The sequence below is a fragment of the Eublepharis macularius genome, chromosome 5 (assembly GCF_028583425.1).
Source record: "Eublepharis macularius isolate TG4126 chromosome 5, MPM_Emac_v1.0, whole genome shotgun sequence".
NCBI lineage: Eukaryota > Metazoa > Chordata > Lepidosauria > Squamata > Eublepharidae > Eublepharis > Eublepharis macularius.
Window position 1 is genome coordinate 56,949,982 of NC_072794.1, and position 20,542 is coordinate 56,970,523.

Below are 20,542 nucleotides of genomic sequence, written 5' to 3' on the forward strand. Positions count from 1 at the left end.
CATGGTACAGTCCATCATCTGGAAAATGGTGGCTGCACAGGGAGGAACATGAATGAAGAACCCATTTTATGAGCCAGCCAAAGGAGACCGTTGCTCCTGTGGTAGCTTTTCTGCCTCAAATGTCCTTAGCTGCTACAGATTTCTAATGTTCTCTACAGGTTGTTCAAATATTTTAAATCAAAACCATTCTTGTCATGTGGAGCCAAACAATTGAGTTTTAGGATTTTGAACTTGGGGATATTTGCAGCAGGCATGCTTGTCAGATAAGGTTTGTCCTTTGGAGCACATGCAGCAAAGCAGCAACCTGCCTGGGACATCTGAACGAAGCTTTGGATAGGAAACTTCACAGACAGTGGTGCAGTTAGGTAATTTTAGCCTCCAGACTTCCTAATATTATCCATCACCCCTTCATACACTGTTTGGTGCAGGGTCCAGCCAATGACTCAATACATTATTATATCCACAAGCCTATGCACACTTATTTGAGAGCAAGTCCAATTGAACTTATGGAACTTACATTGCCAGAGCTTAGTAAAGATACTAAAATTTAGTTTGATTATTGCCCTTTTATTATTTAAAAGAGTAACAGAGACATTCTCCTTCCTCATTTAACTGTTTGGGAAAGGGGAGAAAGAAATGGAAGGAAACACAGTCATCACAGCTTGCTTGAAAGAAAAAATAGCTTGCTTGAAAGAAGATAATTTATATAAATAAAAATCATTTGCCAAATTAAAAGCTGGGGGGAAGTGAATTAAAAAGGGGGGAGGGGAGAATTAGGTTATCAGAATAAATCCTGAGAGTTTTCATATTTTTGCCCATGGCTTAGTACTGTTATTTAGGTTAGCTGGGTACTGTTTCTGGCTATCACAGGGCTATGTGTGTTCAAGATGTAGTTTCCTTCACTCACTTGATCTCTTCCCACCCTCAGTCCCCCATCACAGCACAATGGTGGGCATGGCAAAAAGTTCCATTTTGTCAAATGGAGATTATTTCCAGGAAGTGTGCACAGAATAAGTTAGAAGCTGACTTGCATCCTTCCAGGTGCTGATATACATTGTGATTCTTTGTTTCTTTCTCTGTCCCTCTCCAATATTGTTTTCCTTATCCTTCTTTTAAACACAAGAATACTAAGAATTATCATTTTTAATGTTTATGTACATAGCACTCACAGCCCCAGAAAGGTGGTATACAGCTACCTTTCGGGATCCCCTGCTGAAATGCTGGAGGCAGCGTTCCATATTTCTTCCCTAAGGCCTGGTCATTATGGCACCTCTGTTTCTGTAGACAGTTCTAATAAATACGAGAGTTTTTTTATTGAAGTAATTTTAAAAAACATTGAAGCATCTCATTCTTTACCTTTTCATCTGCAGAAACAGATATGAAACAGAAGTGCTTCCAGTGCAGAGTTCTCTGTCCTCAAGGCCACGGGTGACACGGGTGTCTTATACTGAAAAGATTTTGCTGGTGTATCCCTGGGAGACTGTAGGAATAATAGCACAGCATGTGCCCATCCCAGAGCAATAATCTTACGGATTTTTTGTGGCCACCGTTATACTGTATCTTGTGTATTTATTTACTTTAGAAATATAAACATGTTCACTTCACAATCAAGACACGTGTCACTTCAAATGGCAACGGCTGACATCAGAACCAAGAATTATATCATGGGAAAAGTACATTTTGAACACACAGCCTTGTTTAATGGAAGACAGCTTCAAACAGCCCCCTAACATGCTGATGAACAAACTCTTTTTGTGAGGGATGAAAGAGGTCAATGGTGCCATCACCCTATTGGACCTTTGAATACAAAATTGTACTGGTCCATGGCTCACATCTCACTTACCTGAAGTGCATGATAACTCCAGGCAAAATGCTATATTCACAAAAAACTACCAAAGTTACTAAGCCAAGGTAAATGAGCAGTTAAACTACATTCTGCGTGTAAGTGGCAATTTTTCTTTCTCAAATATCTTTCAACCATTGCCTAGCTGAGGGAGCACTAAATCTCACCCAAGTGACATAGTCTGGACTTTGGCTGCAGTTAAACCCTGTTTCCTTAGTTAGTGTAAAGCCAGCATCATTTAATTGTTGGGAGTGTCGGAGTAAAATCTGGGAACCAGGTTTAAATACCTACTCCACCACAGAAGCTCAATGAGTGACCTTGAGCTTGTCTGGCTGCTTAACCTACCTCACATTTGTTTTGCAAGGATGAAGTGGGTGGGGAAAACAATGAAAGCTTCTTTGGTGCCCCCACTGAGGAGAAAAACAGGGTATAAATAACTAAAAAGACAAATAAAAAAATCAGTCTTTCCCAAGTCAACAGAAAAGACATTAACTAGCTCTTCTATTAGTATTCATTTAGTGCTTTTTAATTCTGTCCTTCCTCCAAGAAGCACAGGGCAGGATGCATGACACGTTTTCTCCCTACCTCCATTTTATTCTCACAACAATCCCTGTAAATTAGGTGAGACTGAGAGAGAATGGCAAGTGGCCATTGAACCTAGATTTTTCCAGTTTCAATCCAACACTGACCATTTATACCACACTGGCTTTCTGCAGCCTAGGAGATAGATTGCAATCTATTGGTAGATCCTGGACTGGGATACTGAAAACTCCACCTGCAATACTGTTTCCACACTGCAATACTGTTTCCGCACTGTGCCCTTACTGTACAATCTAGGCAACTATTCTGCAGCCACATTTTTCTAGGAAAATGAAAATAAAAATGCTCATAGACACTGCTGTTTTAAAAGCAGTAAATAGCCATTTCTACCAGCCTCAGAGTTCTTCACCTGTAAAATGGTAGTATTAATTAGCCATCTATGACCACACCTTTAAGTAGCATTTTTAAGGCTTGATGCTAGAATTCCTCCTGTGCAGTAATTCACATGTGCAAGTTGATGTCCTAGTAAATGACTTGCATGAAAATAGCACAAAACAGTAACAAACTCTACTCCTTAGGAAGAACCATTTTACAAACTGACTCCGACTGATAGACCCCAAAACTTTAGCAAAGAACATACAAACCTGGTCCTTAAGTTTGCCCATCCCTAACTTAAGAGTTGGTTAAAGAAATGTGCTGAACTATAAAACAACATTGTACAGAATAAAAGGGATATTAGTAATAGAAACAATTGATTGGTTAGTAGCAAGTAAGGATCCTAACATTTCTACCACACATTCCTGCTGAACATGGTATATAAGGAACTGTGCATCAACCTTAACTCATGTTCTAAGCAGTTAATGCATTTTATATATGATTAAAAGCTCCTCCAATCAGGGTTATATCTACATTGCAGAAGGAACCTGTTTGTCTAAAGTATTTGCCCTGCCCTGATATAAAAGAGAGCAAAAAGATATTTCCAGACTTGTGTATATTAGTCTATAACACAAAACAAACCCCAAGATGATATGCCACAATAAACTAGATTTTTTTGAACCAAGAAAAACTGGATGACATGTATGCATTATGCAATTTATGCAAATGTGCATGTATTTGCTTGTTGCACATAATTTGTCTCTTGTCCAAGCAAAGGACAGGGAGCAATCCAGGATAAGGAAAACCTGTTCTCAGCCTTTTGGGAATCCACAACTCACACATACACAAATGTAACTTCTTGCTGTTCACAGAGTAGTGAAACGTGATTAACTCATGGGTCAGGACCCTCAGATGGGTCGTAAGCCCCTACAGAACTCCCATTTTTGCTGCCTGTGGGAAGGACTTGCTAATGTAGAATGCAGGAGTGCCATGATTCATGCCTCTTTTTGCATGCATGCTGAGAAAAAGCTCAGGACAACAAGTCCAAGTCACTTAGTGGAGATGTTTTTTCCATGACAAGCGATGGTGAAGATTTTTCCAAGGCTCCAATTCTTACCTTGTTCAACACTACAGTATACCGCCTAATGCTTAGTTTGTGCTTTCTGTCCTCCAACTCTGCTACCCATGGACCTGGTCTTGACACCAGTGAGCTTATAACCCCGACTACCCCTCTTCCTGTCACATAACTAAGGTCACAGGGCTTCTGTCACATGCTTGCAGCTCTGGGAATCCAGAGCTGGGAATCCAGTGGGTCCTGGGCCTGGAAAGACCACTGCTTTAGAGGGCTCTTCTCCTGTACTTTGTAAGGGAGTCAAGCAATTCTGTCAGGTTCAGTTTCTTATTGCTACAGCACTGTGAAAGGAAAGCTGAACCTATGCAGAATTCCAATGGTACAGAATGTGTAGCCTTTTATACTACCTTATGGCCAGTCTGGGTCACCCCAGGCCTTTTCTCAGGGCCCAAATATGTTCAGCTGCTTGTAACATTAATTTCAGCGCCATGCTGACATGAAGAAAATTTCTTGACACAAATATGTTCTGTATATGTAACCTCAGAAACTGCATGATGCAATATATGAAATCTGATTGCATTAAAGTTATATAAGCACATGTTACTCAACACTGTTATACAAGAACACATTATATCAAGTGTCCCTTTCAGTGGAAGCGAAACATTACAATATGCCCTACTTAAAATATCCATAGAATGATTTACAGGACTGCCTATCTGGTGTGTTGATTATTGGTTTAATAGCAACAAATTGTTGTTCAAGATAAAGAACATACTTTATCACTCAGCGTTATTTCATTTTTCAATAGACTGCCTTTTGAAAGACAAGTTACTGTTGCTTAATTCACACCAGGGATGAAAGCATGTGCCAGACATTTTTAAATATATAGGACTAGAATGCCAGCTTGGGACCTGCTATGCCCCCTCTCCCCACCCTAAGACTTTGCACAACAATAATTGTATGACATGATGTCACAAAAATATATTGTGTTAGCAATGCAGGGAGACATGAGATACGGCACTGATACAGCAAAAGGAACGTCATCAACAGACAGCACGCATGAGCTGAGGCTGCAATATTGCACGAAATGGGGGCTCAGGAACAGGAAGAAATGTGCCATCCCATGTGCTTTCTTTTTTTTTTCTTTTAAATTTTTTTTTAAAATTTAAATAATTTTAATCCCATGTGCTTTCATTACATGATGAAAAAGTATCTCACATTACTAAAAACAAGGTTGCATCACTGACTTAACTTGTTTAATTTCCTTAATTGAAAATTATACCCTCTTGGTATTAACTCTCTTTTGTTTCTTCGTATGTTTTTAATGGTTCTCATTAGGTGGGTGCATGATGTTTTAATAGTTATTTGCCTAGAAGACTTATTTGTTGGTGGTCATTACTACCTTCATTTATAGCTTGCCTTTCTCACCAAGACTCAAGGCAGATTACAAAATAAGAAAAACAAGCAAGTCAGACTGCAAAGCCCTCCAATAAGGACTACAGAACTAGAAAATAACAAAAAGTGTTTGAGGCATGGCATGCCATAGTGAAGAAAGGGGGTTACAAAGACAGAGGACACTATAGCAGCAAGGGAGGTAATAGTCAACTGAATACGTTTTTAAAAATAAGGCTGCCACAGAAGGTGACAGAAAAACCACTAAGTTTCTGTAGTCATAATTAGGACTTTGAAACCTACAATTTATTCATCAAGACACTGAAGCTTTTTCTTAGGTTAAATAAATGCATATAGCTATTAAAGGTAAAGCAAGCATTGCTAAACAATTAAACCTGAAGTGCAGTTATCATATTCTCATTCATTACCATCACTATCACATTTTTATTTCACCCCTTCTTCCAAGAAGCTTAAAGTGGCATACATGATTATCCCACTTAAAAGTATTTGGGATGTGTTACATTACTAACCACACAGTAGAAACAATGATCTACAAACAGCAACCAACACAGATAAAGGGGAAAGGAGGAACGAAACAATTAAATAAGAACAATTATTAATGTTATTCATAGTCTGTTTTTCTCACTAAGACTCAAGGTGGATTCCACAGTATAAATCAGCATGATCAATAGGTTGGGACATTCAAATAAACAATACAATAGGGTATAGATTGCAGAAATTTGAAAACAAGCATAAATCTGATACAGAGCTGATACAATTCTGAAGCAAAACAGACAAAACATGACATATTAAACAATGTGGAAATTAAGAACAGTAATAGACAGTACCCAGTAGGACCATCTACAGTCCTTATCCTTTTAACCAAAATCTCTCTCTGAACCATTTCTTTACAGCACAACCTTATTAACTGTGTAAAAAAAGCCTGCCTGAATAATTGGGTTTTGCATAGTTTGCAGAAAGCCAGGTGGAGCCACCAAAGAGAAAGCATGTGTTCGGGCAGCTGTTTATTTTGCCCATTTGCAGAGTGGGACCTAGAGAAGCTGGTGTGGCAGAGGACAGGGAAAGAAGTGGCCCTGTAGATATGATGGCCCAAGGCCATGAAGGACTTTGTATGTAATAGCCAAACCTTGAACAGAACCCAGTAATTGATGGGTAGCTAATGGAGTGACTGCAGAATGGGAGTGATATGCATGCTCTGCCTAGCTCCTGATAAAAATCAAGCTGCAGCATTCTACAGTAAATGATGTCTCGATGTTGACTTTGGGGAGAATCCTATATAGAGGACATTACATAAATATGGCAAAAATATATTGAGTAAACAATGTAATTTTCTTAATCTATATGCTCTGAAGCTTCTAGATAATACAAGGCTTCTTCAGACATACTAAAATAGACACTTTAGTAGAGATGTCTAAGATTAGGCACTCCTGTTGTGTGTTTTGTCTTTTTGGGTTCACATCAAACAGGATGCTACACTGTATACAAACACTGATCTTTTTTAAAGTTAAGTCAGACAGTGTACACATTATTTGAGATGGCATCAGGGCTCTTTGCATGGTTTAATGGAGCTGTGTAGAAACCGCATTCTTTAGCTTTCATTCTAAGAACAATTCTTTGTAAACTTGCAATTAATGTCACATTATCTCAATTTACAGACTTTTTTTAGAGTGTTCTTTTAAGTAAAGAGCTAATTGACTTCTGAGTGTTATAATTTACTACTTTGAACTAGGAAATAGGATGCATTTTACACCAAGAAGCATATAATAGATCCCACAACTGTGATGTATATATAGAGACCCTGTGCAGTGTAGTGTTTAGAGTCAGACTAGGATCTGGAAGACCCCAGTTTGAGTCCCCCCTCTGCCATGGAAGCTCGCTCTGTGACCCTTGGGGAGAAAAGGCAGGGTATAAGTGAAGTAGACAAACAAACATTTTGATATATCCAGAAAAGACAAAAGCCAGTGCTCATCAGAAAAAGCATGGTATGAAGTTCCAAATACCAATTCAAAATTGAATAAAACAGTTATTAGCAGATCTTATAAAAAGGGTTATTTTGGGATGGCAGGAACAAGACCACTTTGGATCCACCGAGCAACAATATCAACCTCTCCAGCCACAAACTGAGCCCAGTAGAGGAACCTGTCCTCTCACGTGGACTATCTTTTTGCCCAGCCAGACCCACACAACCCATACAACTCTGTGGAGACCTGGAGGCCTATTTTAGACACCTAAGACTGAAGGAATTCTTCAACCACTCTGCTGAACAAAATGATGAACAAAGCACTGAACAGACGCCATCACAGCAGCAATCACCCTCCCAACCCAGCAATGCACAATCATCGTTACAAAGCTCCAGAAAAAAGAATTCCTCATGGACAGCCCCTGAGGGCCGCAACTCCTCATTGGACTTTTACATTGAATGCTTCTGTCGACATACCCAGGCTGAGATAACTGACAAACAACACCACTTAAAGCAGAATCTCAGCCATGAAGAAAGAGATGCCATAAACAGCCTCCAAAATAATTCTGGCATCGTAATCAAGGAAGCCGACAAAGGCGGCGCAGTTGTCATCATGAACAAACATAACTACATACAAGAAGCAGAGAGACAGCTCTCCAACACAACATTCTATAAAACACTACCCTCTGACCCTACAGAGCAATACAAAAGAGAACGTAATAAAATATTAAAGACACTCCCCATGGACATACAAGAATGTATCCATATGGACACACCCCAGGAACATTCTACCTACTACCCAAAATCCACAAACCAGGTAACTCAGGATGCCCCATTGTTTCAGGAATTGACACTATCACAGTACGAGTCTCAGGATATATGGACTCTATCCTCAGGCCCTATGCCACCAGCACACCCAGCTATTTATGGGACACCACTGACTTCCTCAGGAAAATACAGTCCATTGACAACCTACCAGATGACACCATCCTAGCAACCATGGATGTGGAGGCTCTGTACACCAATATCCCACATGCAGATGGACTGCAAGCCATCAGGAATATTATCCTGGACATAACCACAGCATACCTCGCCACTGAACTTTGCCACTTCGTGCTCACTCACAATTACTTCAAATTTGGTGACAGCTTATATCTACAGGTTAATGGCACAGCCATGGGCACATGCATGGCACCACAATATGCTAACATATTCATGGCGGGCTTGGAGCAACGCTTCCTCAGCTCCCATCCACTGAAACCACTCCTATACTTAAGATTCTTGGATGACATCTTCATCATTTGGACCCATGGGAAGGAAGCCCTTGAGAGATTTCATCAGGACTTCAACAACTTTCACCCTACTATCAACCTGAGCCTGGACCGCTCTACACAACAGGTACACTTCCTGGACACCACTGTACAACTACATAATGGACAGATAAATACCACCTTATACTGGAAACCCACTGACCAATACTCATATCTGCATGCCTCCAGCTACCACCCTAAACATACCACTTGGTTGATTCTCTACAGCCAAGCCTTACAGTACAATCGTATCTACTCCAATGCTCTTGATCAGGACTCCCACTTAAGAGATTAAATTACAACAAGCATTTTTGGGGCTACAGTACCCACCAAATGAAGTAAGGAAACAAATTGACAAGGCCAGACTAGTACCCAGAAGCAGCCTGCTCCAGGACAAACCTAAAGGAACTAACAACAGAACACCACTGGTTGTTACCTATAGTTCCCAGCTCAAACCCATCCAACGTACCATCAGTGATCTACAACCCATCCTGGAAAATGATGCCTCTCCCTCACAAGCCCTGGGTGGAAGACCTCTCCTTGCCTACAGACAGCCCCCCAATCTTAAACGACGTCTCACTAACAACCATGAATCGGCTAGCAGAGTCACTCACCAACACGGGTACCAGACCCTGCAACAGACCCAGATGCCAGCTCTGCCCTCATATCTACCCAGGAAATACAATTACAGGACCCAATGGCGTCAACTACACTATCTCTGGCTCTTACAGCTGCTCAACCTCCAACGTGATATATGCCCTCATGTGCCAACAATGTCCATCTGCTCTGTACATTGGACAAACCAGCCCACCTCTGCGCAAAAGAATAAATGGACACAAATCTGACATTAAAAATGGCAACATCCAGAAACCAGTGGGGGAACACTTCAATCTATTAGGACATTCCATCAAGGACTTAAAGGTCACTGTAGTTCAACAGAAACCTTTCAAAAACAGAATCCAATGGGAAGCTGCTGAATTGGAATTCATATGTAAATTTGATTCAGTCAGGCTTGAATTGAATACAGACTATGAATGGTTATCTCATTATCAGAAGCCAACTGATTCCATTATCAGAAGCTACTGATTGCATCTTCTCCCCCCCTCCCCTCTCCACCTATATCTAACCAGTTTCTTCTTACCCTCCATGCATCTGACGAAGAGAACTGTGATTCTCAAAAGCTTATGCTACAGTAAAGTTGGTTAGTCTTAAAGGTGCTACTGGACTCTTTTTGATTTTGCTACTACAGACTAACACGGCTAACTCCTCTGGATCTCTTAATGGATATAAGTCCCAAGCTGCACAGAATCTGACTTTTCTGACTGGCAGCAGTCATATGTGCTGTTATTCTGCTTTCAAAGACTGTAATTTTTAAACTGTAATTTTGACATTAATATCCATTATAAAAAAGTCCTGAGACCCTCAATATCAGCCTATAATTGTCAACAGGCATTTTTATATTGGATATGGTTAATTTAATTTTAAAACTTAGAGCTCAGGTTTGTCCTCCCACCAGATTACTCTGAAGTCCCTGTGTGCTTAGTTCAGTAATTTGGACTCACTGGAAAAGGATGAAAATGAGTATGCAAAACTTCTGGGGTCATTTGGGGATACAAGCATAATCTATAATCAACTTTATTGGAATATTTTGTGGGTTCCAAGGATGAATTTAAGTTGGAGAATGATCTCTTCCTGGGAATACATGCCATCCTGGGAATACATGCTATTCCCATTCCTAGGAATACAGACCAAGTTTAATTGCTCTCACTAAAGAGAAGGAATAGCAGACATGTTTCCTTCTCTTTAGTGAGAGCAATTAAACTTAGTCTGTACTTTCTGTTCCTGCTGCTACACTGAAAGTACAATCAAGGATTGCTTAATAACTTGAAGCCTGGGATAGGGTGGTGTGGATAACTTAGTGCCAATACTGGTCTTGTAAGTCTGCAACCTCTGGCAACACAACCAACCATCTGCTCTAAACTAGAGATCTTAAGAACCAGTTATTGCATCAATGTGCATAACTGTTTCACACAAAGTACAAGTGCAGACACATTTTTCAAGCATATTTTTACCATCTTCATGCAATAGTTTTCAAATCTCTTTTGGGATTGAGCAGCAATTTCTGTAAAATGCAGGTGAAGTTTGAAGTTTTAAACATGCAAGCTTAAAAAAAAGGAAGCCACACATTCATGGTTCAAGATAGGAAAAGCATTGTAAACCATCCACTCAATTATTTCTTAGGATAAGTCCACGGAAGTTGAAAGACTGGTGGAGGTGGGCATCTTATTAATGTCCCTGATCCCAATTTTATCAAGGACAATGCTCCAAGAATAACATGGAACATTTTTGACTCATGGATTTACCTGGGGATTGAAGCAACTTGGGAAAACACGTATTAAAATCCTGGTTACTATTCCTGTCAAAATAGCTGTGAGGACATTTTTTTTTAATTTGGTGTCATTTGGAAAGTGAGAGTATTGGGGCTAACTCCTACCTGGAACCTTAGAAGTCCTTCCCAATAATTTCCAACAAGTGGTGGTTATCCTTAATCAGTGGTGAAGAAAGCTTTTTGAGCTTTCACATGCCAGAAGTGATTCCTGGTTCTAAAAACAGAGTGCATGACTGAACCCTAGGGAGCGCTGGGGGTGGGGGAGAGATATTATTTCATCAAGTATCAAGAAGAAATTTGAAAGAACAACTAAAGGCTCTCGCTTTTGTAAGAGAGAAAGGTCACATATTGCTCCGTCACATGCGTGTCTACTCAGAAGCAAGCCCTATGTGAGCTCAATGGGATTTACGTCCAGGTAGGATCGCAGCCGTAAACAGGCAAAGTGCCGCCTTCCCCAACACAGCCATAGCCACCGCCGCCGCCGCCCCGCCTAACATCCAGGTGAGCTTTAGCAGGTGCTCCCCTCCCGCCATCTCTGCCTTCACACCAGCCTATCTTACCTGCTCCAGTCGCGTCTCCTGCAACACAGCCAGGCTTCCCGGTGAGTGCGGCCGCCGGGTCAGCCGCAACGTCGCCCCCAAAGCGGCCAGAGGAAGGGGAAAGGCTCGCAGATGGAGAAAGAATAAAAAATATCTAAGGGGGCGGCGCAGGCACCGGCTTCAACCAGCGCTTCTCCGGCTGAGGCTCCGCCCGGCTCTTTTGTCGCGTCAGAAGCCGCGTCCGCCAATGGCGACCCCGCTGATGGAACCGCTGACTGGGCGAAGAGCACGGCGCAAGGGAAGGGGGGGGGGGAACCAGTGACGGGAGAGGGAGAGTGAGCCGGGGACAAAAGGGACGTTTCGATTTCGTCTAACCTGAGGGGCGACCTCGTTTGGTTCTATGTCTGCCTCAAAAAGATATGAAGAAATTTGTTCCCAGGCTCTATCCTCCGGAGTTTCACAAATACCTTGCAGCCTTCGCTTATCCATACTCGGAAGGGAAACCCATTGAATTCCATAGGACTCCTTCCGAGTAAAGATTCCGTTCTCAGAAACGCTCGCCGTAAATTCGCCTTCACGGCCAAGATGGAGTTTCACTTGCTTTCCTAACCTTTTCCGTCACAGGCCTCTAAACAAACAAGTGCCCCCTGACTCCTTACAGTTGTTCAGATGGTGGGGAAACATTACCTTGGTCGGTGGCTGGAAGAAGTATTTAGAGGGATGTACTAAAAGGAATGACAGGATTGCCCATTGGAAATCATGGGAGAGGCTTAAATGCCCATTGGAAATAATGGGAACCAGGAATGCCCATTTACTTGCATGGGCTCCATAGAAACAGATTATAGCAAAAAAAAAAGTTGAAAAGGAAAGTGTATTTTGAAGGAAGGTCTCTGGGCCCAGATAGACTATTCAGGGACTGGAATGACAGGCCCCTGAGTGGAATGATGGCCCCTGGGTGTAACAGAAGGTGTCTGGGATGGAAATGACAGCCCCCTGATGGGAACGACAGACCCTGGGTGTAGCAGAAGCGCTCTGGGACTGGAATGACAGCCCCCTGAGTGGAATGATAGGCCCTGGGTGTAGCAGAAGTGCTCTGGAATGACAAGCCTCTGAGAGGAATGATGGCCCCTGGGTGTATCAGAAGAGCTCTGGGGCTGGGATGACAGGCCCCTAACTGGAATGACAGTGCTCTGGGACTGGAATGACAAGCTTCAGAGTGGAATGACACCCCTGGATCTAGCACAAGCGTTCTGTGACTGAAATGGCATGCCCCCGAGTGGAATGACAGCCTCTGGTTGTAGTAGAAGCCTTCTGGGATGGGAATGAAACCCCCTGGGTGTAGAAGAAGCTCTGTTACCTGAATGACAGCCCCCTGAGTGGAACAACAACCCCTAGGCGTAGACATATTAATTTGCAACCAGAGTCTCAAACGATATACAAGGAAATATACTTTACATTTTAGTTGATATTTCTTGACAATGTGTAGGTATCACCAGTTTCATCTGTGTATTTATCCTTCCTGTCAGCTCCTCAGTTTACTTTTACTTTCATGCGGTTAATATCAGCCATCTCCTCTATTTTCAAGCATAAATCCTCCCTTTGTCCCCCTTCTTGTTCCCCTCTCCCATTCAGCAGCCTTCCAGGCTTCTATGTTCCCCTAACATGTCACACCCTGCCTGAGTTCCTTGCTCACTTTTGCACACTCTGATGACCACTGACCCAGAGCACCCCTCCATAGTCTCTCTTTGGAAAATCCAATCTCATACTCTACTTGACAAACAGTTAACAAATTGTTTTGCAGGATTTATCTTGTTTTATGCTATTACTGTTTTATCCTTTTATGCAATTGGTTTGTTATTACCCGTTCTGAGCTTGCTTGCAGGGAGAGTGGAGTATAAATACAACAAAATAAACAAATAAATACTTCAAAGGTCCTCAATCTTTTGAGCCTTCAGAGCCCTTTATAATTCTGACACACCATGGTTAGTTCAGACCCCGAATGACTGCTGCAGCAGGTGAGCCACCCAGGAAAGAATGGCCCCAGTGTACCTTCATTCACACAGTGAAGATTCCTGTAATGTGGTGGCTGCTTCTGCCAAAGTAATGAATATGACTTTAAAAATCTAAACAGCCAATTACATCTCAAATGTAGAATCAGAAGACCTGCTGAAATGCAAAAGCGCTAGGCTAAAGTCCATCCATTTACTTGGCCCCTTCTGGGCTAAACCGAAAGTAAACTGATAGAAAGCTCCCACTGCAAACCAATGTTTACTTCTATCCAGTTTCTGGCATTCTCACTTTGTAAGGTACCATACTCTTCTCTTGAAATAACACTATAGGCAGTCAATGTTGTGTATACTCCACAGTCATAAGTATAGTTTTGTTGAACTGAGTCTGCACATAACATTATTTTCCACTCTGCATGCCTAAAAGGAATACCTGCTACTTGATGACATACTGCAGCAGTTGACAACAAAATGCTTCTGTGTTGCTGTGATCGATCCCGATCTTTTGCTGAATCGACAATGATAATTTCCCTTGTTTTAAAGATCATTATGTCCAATACTCAATGATGTCCGGAGGAGTATAAGTCAGTATTGAAAGGAAAAAGTAAAATGTCCTTGTTGAAAGCCATTGTGCGATCTAGAAATGGATAAAAAAACGTTGGGTTTGCGAAACAAAGTGTCAGGGAGATGCTGATAGGGAATGAGGCACCAGCATTTTAATCCTTTCCTACTTTGGCTCTAACAAAATAAATGAGTGTTGAACAAGCTTAAAAAGTACATGTTTTTCCCCAGAATGCCGCTACCAATTGCCTCTCCAGTGGCCATGGGATAGCCCAATCAGCAAATTCTGTGGGGGGAAGGGCTCCAACACTGCAATGTTACCACACCTCTGAAATTTTTTTTGAAAAACTGATTTCAGCTCTAGCCCCCACAAAATGCTGCTCCAAATAGACACATCTCAACGCATCAGCAGACACCAAATACCCTTGAGGTTGTGCAGTGCAGAATGATGGGATCCCAAGCCATTTCAGCACCAATCAATATGAATGCTCAGCATAGCCAGCTTAAAGTGTGCCATGCAGACTAGGCCATGGTTTTCCTGGTGCCCACCAAGTGTTTTAAGAAAGAGGGGTGCCAGATGTGACACCTGCCCAGCAAGGCTACTGCTGCTCTGTGCAGATTTTAAAAAATATTCCTTTGGCAGCAGCTGAAACCTCATTACAAGGATCTTCACCATGCGACAGAAGGAATGCTGTGGCCAGTGTTTCCTGGCTGGCTCACCTGCTGCAGCAGTCAGTTTGTGTCTGCACCCAGCCTGGTGTGTCAGAATTACAAACGTGCCTGCAGGCTCCAAAAGGTTGCAAGTTTGGCGATCTCGGAACTATTTGTTTCCTTTATTGGATTTATAGTTCATTATCCCTGCAACTGGGCTAAAAGTGGATAACAACAAACTAAGTAAATAAAGAGATAAAACAGTAATAGCATAAAACAAGATAAAACCATTAGTTAAACCATCATTAGTTAAACCATCATTAAACCATTAGTTTGTTAACTGTTTGTTAACTAGAGTATGAGATGGGATTTTTCACAGAGAGACTATGGAGAAATGTTCTGGGTCAGTGGTCAACAGAGTGAGCAAAAGTGAGCAAGGAACTCATGCAGGATGTGACACTTAAGGGGAACATGGAGGTCTGGAAGGCTGTGGAATAGACCAGGAGAACAGGAAGGGAGACAATGGAAGGATTTATGCTTGAAAATAGAGGACATGGCCGATATAAACCTCATGAAAGTGTAATGAAACTGAGCCAGTGATAGGAAGGATAAATATACAAGTGGATCTGATATGGTGATAGCGACACATCTCCCAGAAATATCAATTATAATGTAAAGAATTTGAATCCAGTCATGGTGACTCCAGTTGCAGACCACTATCTCAACTCCCAGGGACCATCATTCCACTCAGGGACATGTCATTCCAGACACAGAGCTCTTCTGCAATATTCAGGGAGCATCATCCCATTCAGGGATGTGTCATTCAAGTTCCAGAATGCTTCCTCTACACCCAGGGGCTTTCATTACACTCATGGGCCTGTCATTCCAGTCCCAGAGCCCTTCTGTCAGACTCGGGGGCTTTCATTCCATTCAGGGGCCTGCAATTCCAGTCCCAGAGCCTTTCTCTCACACCCAGGAGCCGTCATTCCACTCAAGAGCCAGTAATCCCAGTCTCAGAGCCCTTCTGTCACACCCAGGGGCTGTCATTCCACTGAAGGGCCCATCATTCCAGCCCCAGACCCTTTCTGATACTCCTAGGGGCCATCATTCCACTCAGGGGCCTGTCATTCCAGTCCCAGAGCCCTTCTGTCATGCCCACGGGCTGTCATTCCACTCAGGGGCCTGGGACAGGGTAAAAGCCGGAACAGGCTGGAATGGGCATTAAACAAATAGCAGGACAACAAAAAACAGTGGGATGTGTTAAAGACACTCCAGAGCAGTATTTTATAAATGAAAACTCAGAACTGGCACGTGTTTATTAGCCCTTTCCCTGCCAAAATGCTCCCGGAACACCACAGAATGGGCTGGAACGGGACTAAAGAAATGCCAGTACCACAAAAAACAGTGGGAAGTATTACAGACAAAGCAGAACAAAATTTTAGACATGAAAACGGTGAACTGGCATGCTTTTATTAACCATTTCCCTGCCAAAAGGGTCCTGGAACACTACAGAACGGGCTGAAACAGGCACTAAAGAAAAGCTATAACACTGTAGTCTCTTGCTTTTATTAACCCTTTCCCTGCCAAAATGCTCCTAGAACAGCACAAAACAGGCCAGAACAGGCACTAAAGAAATGCCAGTACCACAAAAAACAGTGAGAAGCAATACAGACACTGCAGAAAAAAATATTTTAGAAGTGAAAACACTGAACAGAGCCAAGCTACAAGTGACGCCTTACATAGGTTGGACACTTGTCAGCTTACCTCAAGTTTTGATGGGAAATGTAGGCGTCTGGGTTTTACAGCCTGGCTCTCCATTACAGCTGTAAGACCAGGATGCCTACATTTCCCACCAAAACTTGAGGGAAGCTGACAAGTGTCCAACCTGTGTCAGGCATCCAGTTGAAGTTCCACATTCAGATCTTGCAGTAGCCTAATTCCAGTATCTACATCTGTAGCTTGGTAGGTCTTGCCTTGTGATCTCATAATCACTTTTGCACATGCTAACCAGGGGTCATTTCGTAGAAAAAGAGATGGAGGAACTCATTAGCATAACTCATTAGCATATGATACGCCCCTTGACATCACCAGAAATGCGTCATTGGCATAACTGATTTGCATATGCCACACCCCCTGACATCACCTATCCTGGCTGTTTTGGATGCAATCCTGGCCGTTCAGGGCCAAAATTGGGCCCAAAATGGCAAAAAGGGGCTGAAAATGCTTGAAAAGGGGCCCAAAACGGTCAGGATCAGGCCGCTGCTGAGCAGGAGAGTGATCCACCACCCGTCAGAGTCCCAATCTGGGCCGTTTCAACCCCAATCCAGGCTGAAATGGGCCCCAAATGGCTGAGGGTCAGGTGGGTGGGGCCACCTGACGTGACCTCTTTGGGGAACTGCTGGAACTGCGTTCCTGTGTGTTCCCCCTTGAAATGAGCCCTGATGCCACCCAACGATAATGTATGTTGGCTTCATTTAGTTTTTCAATGATGGGTTTTCATTTTATCCGCTTGGCCAGGGTTTCGCTTGTAAGTCCTGAAAGACTAAGATCTTTTTTCCCTAGTATGAAAGGGAGCCTTTTTTTCTTGCTTCATACATTATTTTTTCTTTTGTTCTGCTGTCTGCAAATCTCACAACTATGTCTCTGTGTCTCTTTGTTTGTGGGTTTGCAATAGGGCCCAGTCTGTATGCTTTGTCTATGATAGGGGCTATGCCCTCTTCTAATTGTAGCTCATGGGCAAACCACCTTGCCAAAAAGACTACCAGGTCAGTCGTGGCCCCATCAGATTCCTCAAAACCACGAAGCTTAACATTATTATATCTCATTTTGTTGTCTAGTTCCATAAGCTTTTCCTGAATTTCACTTTCATTTATTTGTAATGTATGCACCTCGTCTTGCAGTGTTTTCCCCAACTCAAACGCTGGGTCTGCTGTCTGTGTTACTTGGTGTAATGTTTCATTAATGTCTTTGAGTTGATCAGTGATAGGTTTAAGCAGGGCTTTTTTTCTGGGAAAAGAGGTGGTGGAACTCAGCGGGTTGCCCTAGGAGAAAATGGTCACATGACTGGTGGCCCCGCCCCCTGATCTCCAGACAGAGGGGAGTTGAGATTGCCCTCCGTGCTGCAGCACAGAGAGCAATCTCAACTCCCCTCTGTCTGGAGATCAGGGGGCGGGGCCACCAGTCATGTGACCATTTTCAAGAGGTTCCGGAACTCCATTCCACTGAGTTCCTGCTGAAAAAAAGCCCTGGGTTTAAGTAAGCTTTCAATCCTGGAGACAATCTTTTCTTCTAGTGTTTCTATTTTCTTCTCCATTTTATCTATAGAGGCTTTTCATTTGATTTCTAGTGCAGGTTTTCCTTCCTTGTCGTCAGGGGGTTAATCGGCAGCCATTTTAGCCTGTGTCTGCTTTGTCCTTGTGATTGATTGTTTGCTCACCTCAGGAGATGTCAGGAAAGCTTTCATGGGCTGTGAAGCCAAACCAGGAGGTTTACACTTGCCTCCCCCGACTTTTCCCATTATTCTTTGGCTGTCAAGCTGTTTCTGCTGCTTGCTTTTGGCCAGCATAGGGATTAGGGACTCAGAACAATGCTCTCAGGCATCTGCCATGATCGCATGATGCACCCCCCATGTTGTTTATATGAATGATGTCTTGATTTATTCAAAGGATTATGAGTCACATGTCCAGATGATCCGGCAGGTACTGAAAGCCCTACATGATAACCACCTGCCTGTAAAACTGTCTGTGAATTTCACAAGGAGGAACTGGACTTTCTTGGCTATAGAGTTTCAGGGCATGGGCTAAAAATGGACCCTGCAAAAGTACAAGCAGTGGTTGGGTGGGAATCCCCCCAAACCAGGAGACAGTTACAATTGTTCCTGGGCTTCACCAACTTTTACAGACCCTTCATAAAGAACTTTGCTCAGATATCTTTGCCCGTCACCAACTTATTAAAAATAAAAGGCAAGGGGCCACAAGGGGCTAAGCCAAGTGTAAAATTAGCCTGGTCTCAAGAATGCCAAGAGGCTTTTGAGCAATTGAAAAAGTTGTTCACCTCAGAACCAGCCCTACAGCACCCAGATGAAAACCGTAAGTTCATTGTGCAGGTGGACATGAGTGACGTTGCCATGGGAGGGGTCTTGTTGCAAGACAATGATGGGGGGAAGCTGCACCCCTGTGCGTATGTGTCCAAAAAGTTTTCTGAAACTGGGCAATCTGGGACAAAGAGGCCAGCGCGATTAAATTGGCACTGTCTACCTGGAGGCATTGGCTAGAGGGAGCCAAGGTACTTTTTGAAGTACAGACTGATCATAAAAATCTGGAAGCATTAAAAACACTGTGCAAGCTCGGCATCAAACACTTGAGGTGGGCGGAGTTCTTCTCCAAGTTCAATTTTACATTGAAGCACCTCCCCAGCAAGTCTAATTTCCTGGCAGATGCCTCATCACACATGCCCCATCATGAAAGCCAAAGGGAGGAAGTAGTAGACACTACATTTTCACCAACCCAGCTGGGAGGGGCCATAATCACTAGAAGCCAAACCCAGTCAATGAAACACAGGTTGGGAGGAGAGAGTCTCCAAGGAGACCGAAAAGGAGGGGGATGCCTTACCCAAAGATGTGCTGAAAAAAGGCAAATCGGGAGACTGGTACAAACAAGGGAAATTGTACATTCCAGCCAGCTTACGGGGGGAAGTATTAAAACAATGTCACAACTCCAAATTAGCTGGGCATTTTGGCTGCTTAAAAACACTGCACCTAGTACAGAGACAATTCTGGTAGCTGGGTATGAGAAAAGCTGTTTCCCAATACGTTTCTGCCTGCCAAGTATGCTTAATGGGGAAAACTAGAGGGGGAAAGCTGCCCGGACTGCTCTGGCCCCTGGAGACCCCCCTCTCGACCCTGGTCAGTGGTCTCAATGGACTTTATTACCGACCTCCTCTCCTCTAAGGGGAAAACTGTGATTCTAGAGGTGGTGGACTTATTTTCCAAAAGCCCCTTGCTCCAAGATCCCCTCCATGAAGAGACTAGCCACCCTATTCATGCAACACCTGGTAAGGCTGCATTGGTAAGGTAATTTTGGATTGCGGAGTACAGTTTGTTGCCAACTTCTGGCGGGAGCTATTGAAAGTGGTGGGATTAAGCAGGGACTCAGCTCCGCCTATCATCCCAGGAAAGATGGTCAAACCGAAAGGGTTAATCAAGTGCTGGAGCATTTCTTAAGATTTTATATCAATTATCAACAGGATAATTGGACTGAATTTTTGGTGTTTGCTGAATATTGTTATAATAATACAATACACATATCCATGGACGCCTCCCCCTTCATGGTAGCTCAAGAATATGAAGGCACAGTGATGCCATTTACCCAGATGCCAGAAACAAAGCAACTAGGTGACTTGGGGGAGTGGTGGACTACACTGACAAAACAATGGGACATAATCAAAAAGACTCTTGAGAAGGCAAAAGAGAACTACAAAAAAAATCTGCTGATAAAAAGAGATCAGCTCCTTGGGAGTTACAAGTGGGAGACTACGTATATATCTCCACTAAGCACTTACGGGGGGAACAACCCAGCAGGAAGCTATGCTGGAAATTCCTGGGCCCCTTCCAGATCACCAGGATCATAAACAAAGTAGCAGTGGAAGTAAAACTGCCAAAGAACTTAAAAAATATCCACCCAGTGTTCCATTTCAGCCTTCTGAAGAAAGTGGCATCCAGACTGCGGAGTCCCCCCACCCTTTCTCGTGGATGGACAACAGCACTACAAAGTCAAAGAAATTCTGGACTCCAAGCTAAAGCAAGGAATGTTCTTTTACCTGATACGTTGGATGCATTTTGATGAGGGGCAGAGGGAGTGGGTGAAAGCCTCTGATGTAAACACC

At 43.0% G+C, this 20,542-nt stretch overlaps 1 protein-coding gene across 1 annotated transcript in view; it reads right to left on the reverse strand.

Moving 5' to 3' along the window:
- LRRC8B (leucine rich repeat containing 8 VRAC subunit B) overlaps window positions 1–11,625 on the reverse strand; it is a 36,911-nt gene extending 25,286 nt beyond the window's left edge. The window contains exon 1 of the mRNA XM_054980706.1: window positions 11,463–11,625. The gene's annotated coding sequence lies outside the window, so the exon portion shown is untranslated. The remainder of the gene's footprint in view (window positions 1–11,462) is intronic.
- Window positions 11,626–20,542: the final 8,917 nt, after the last annotated feature.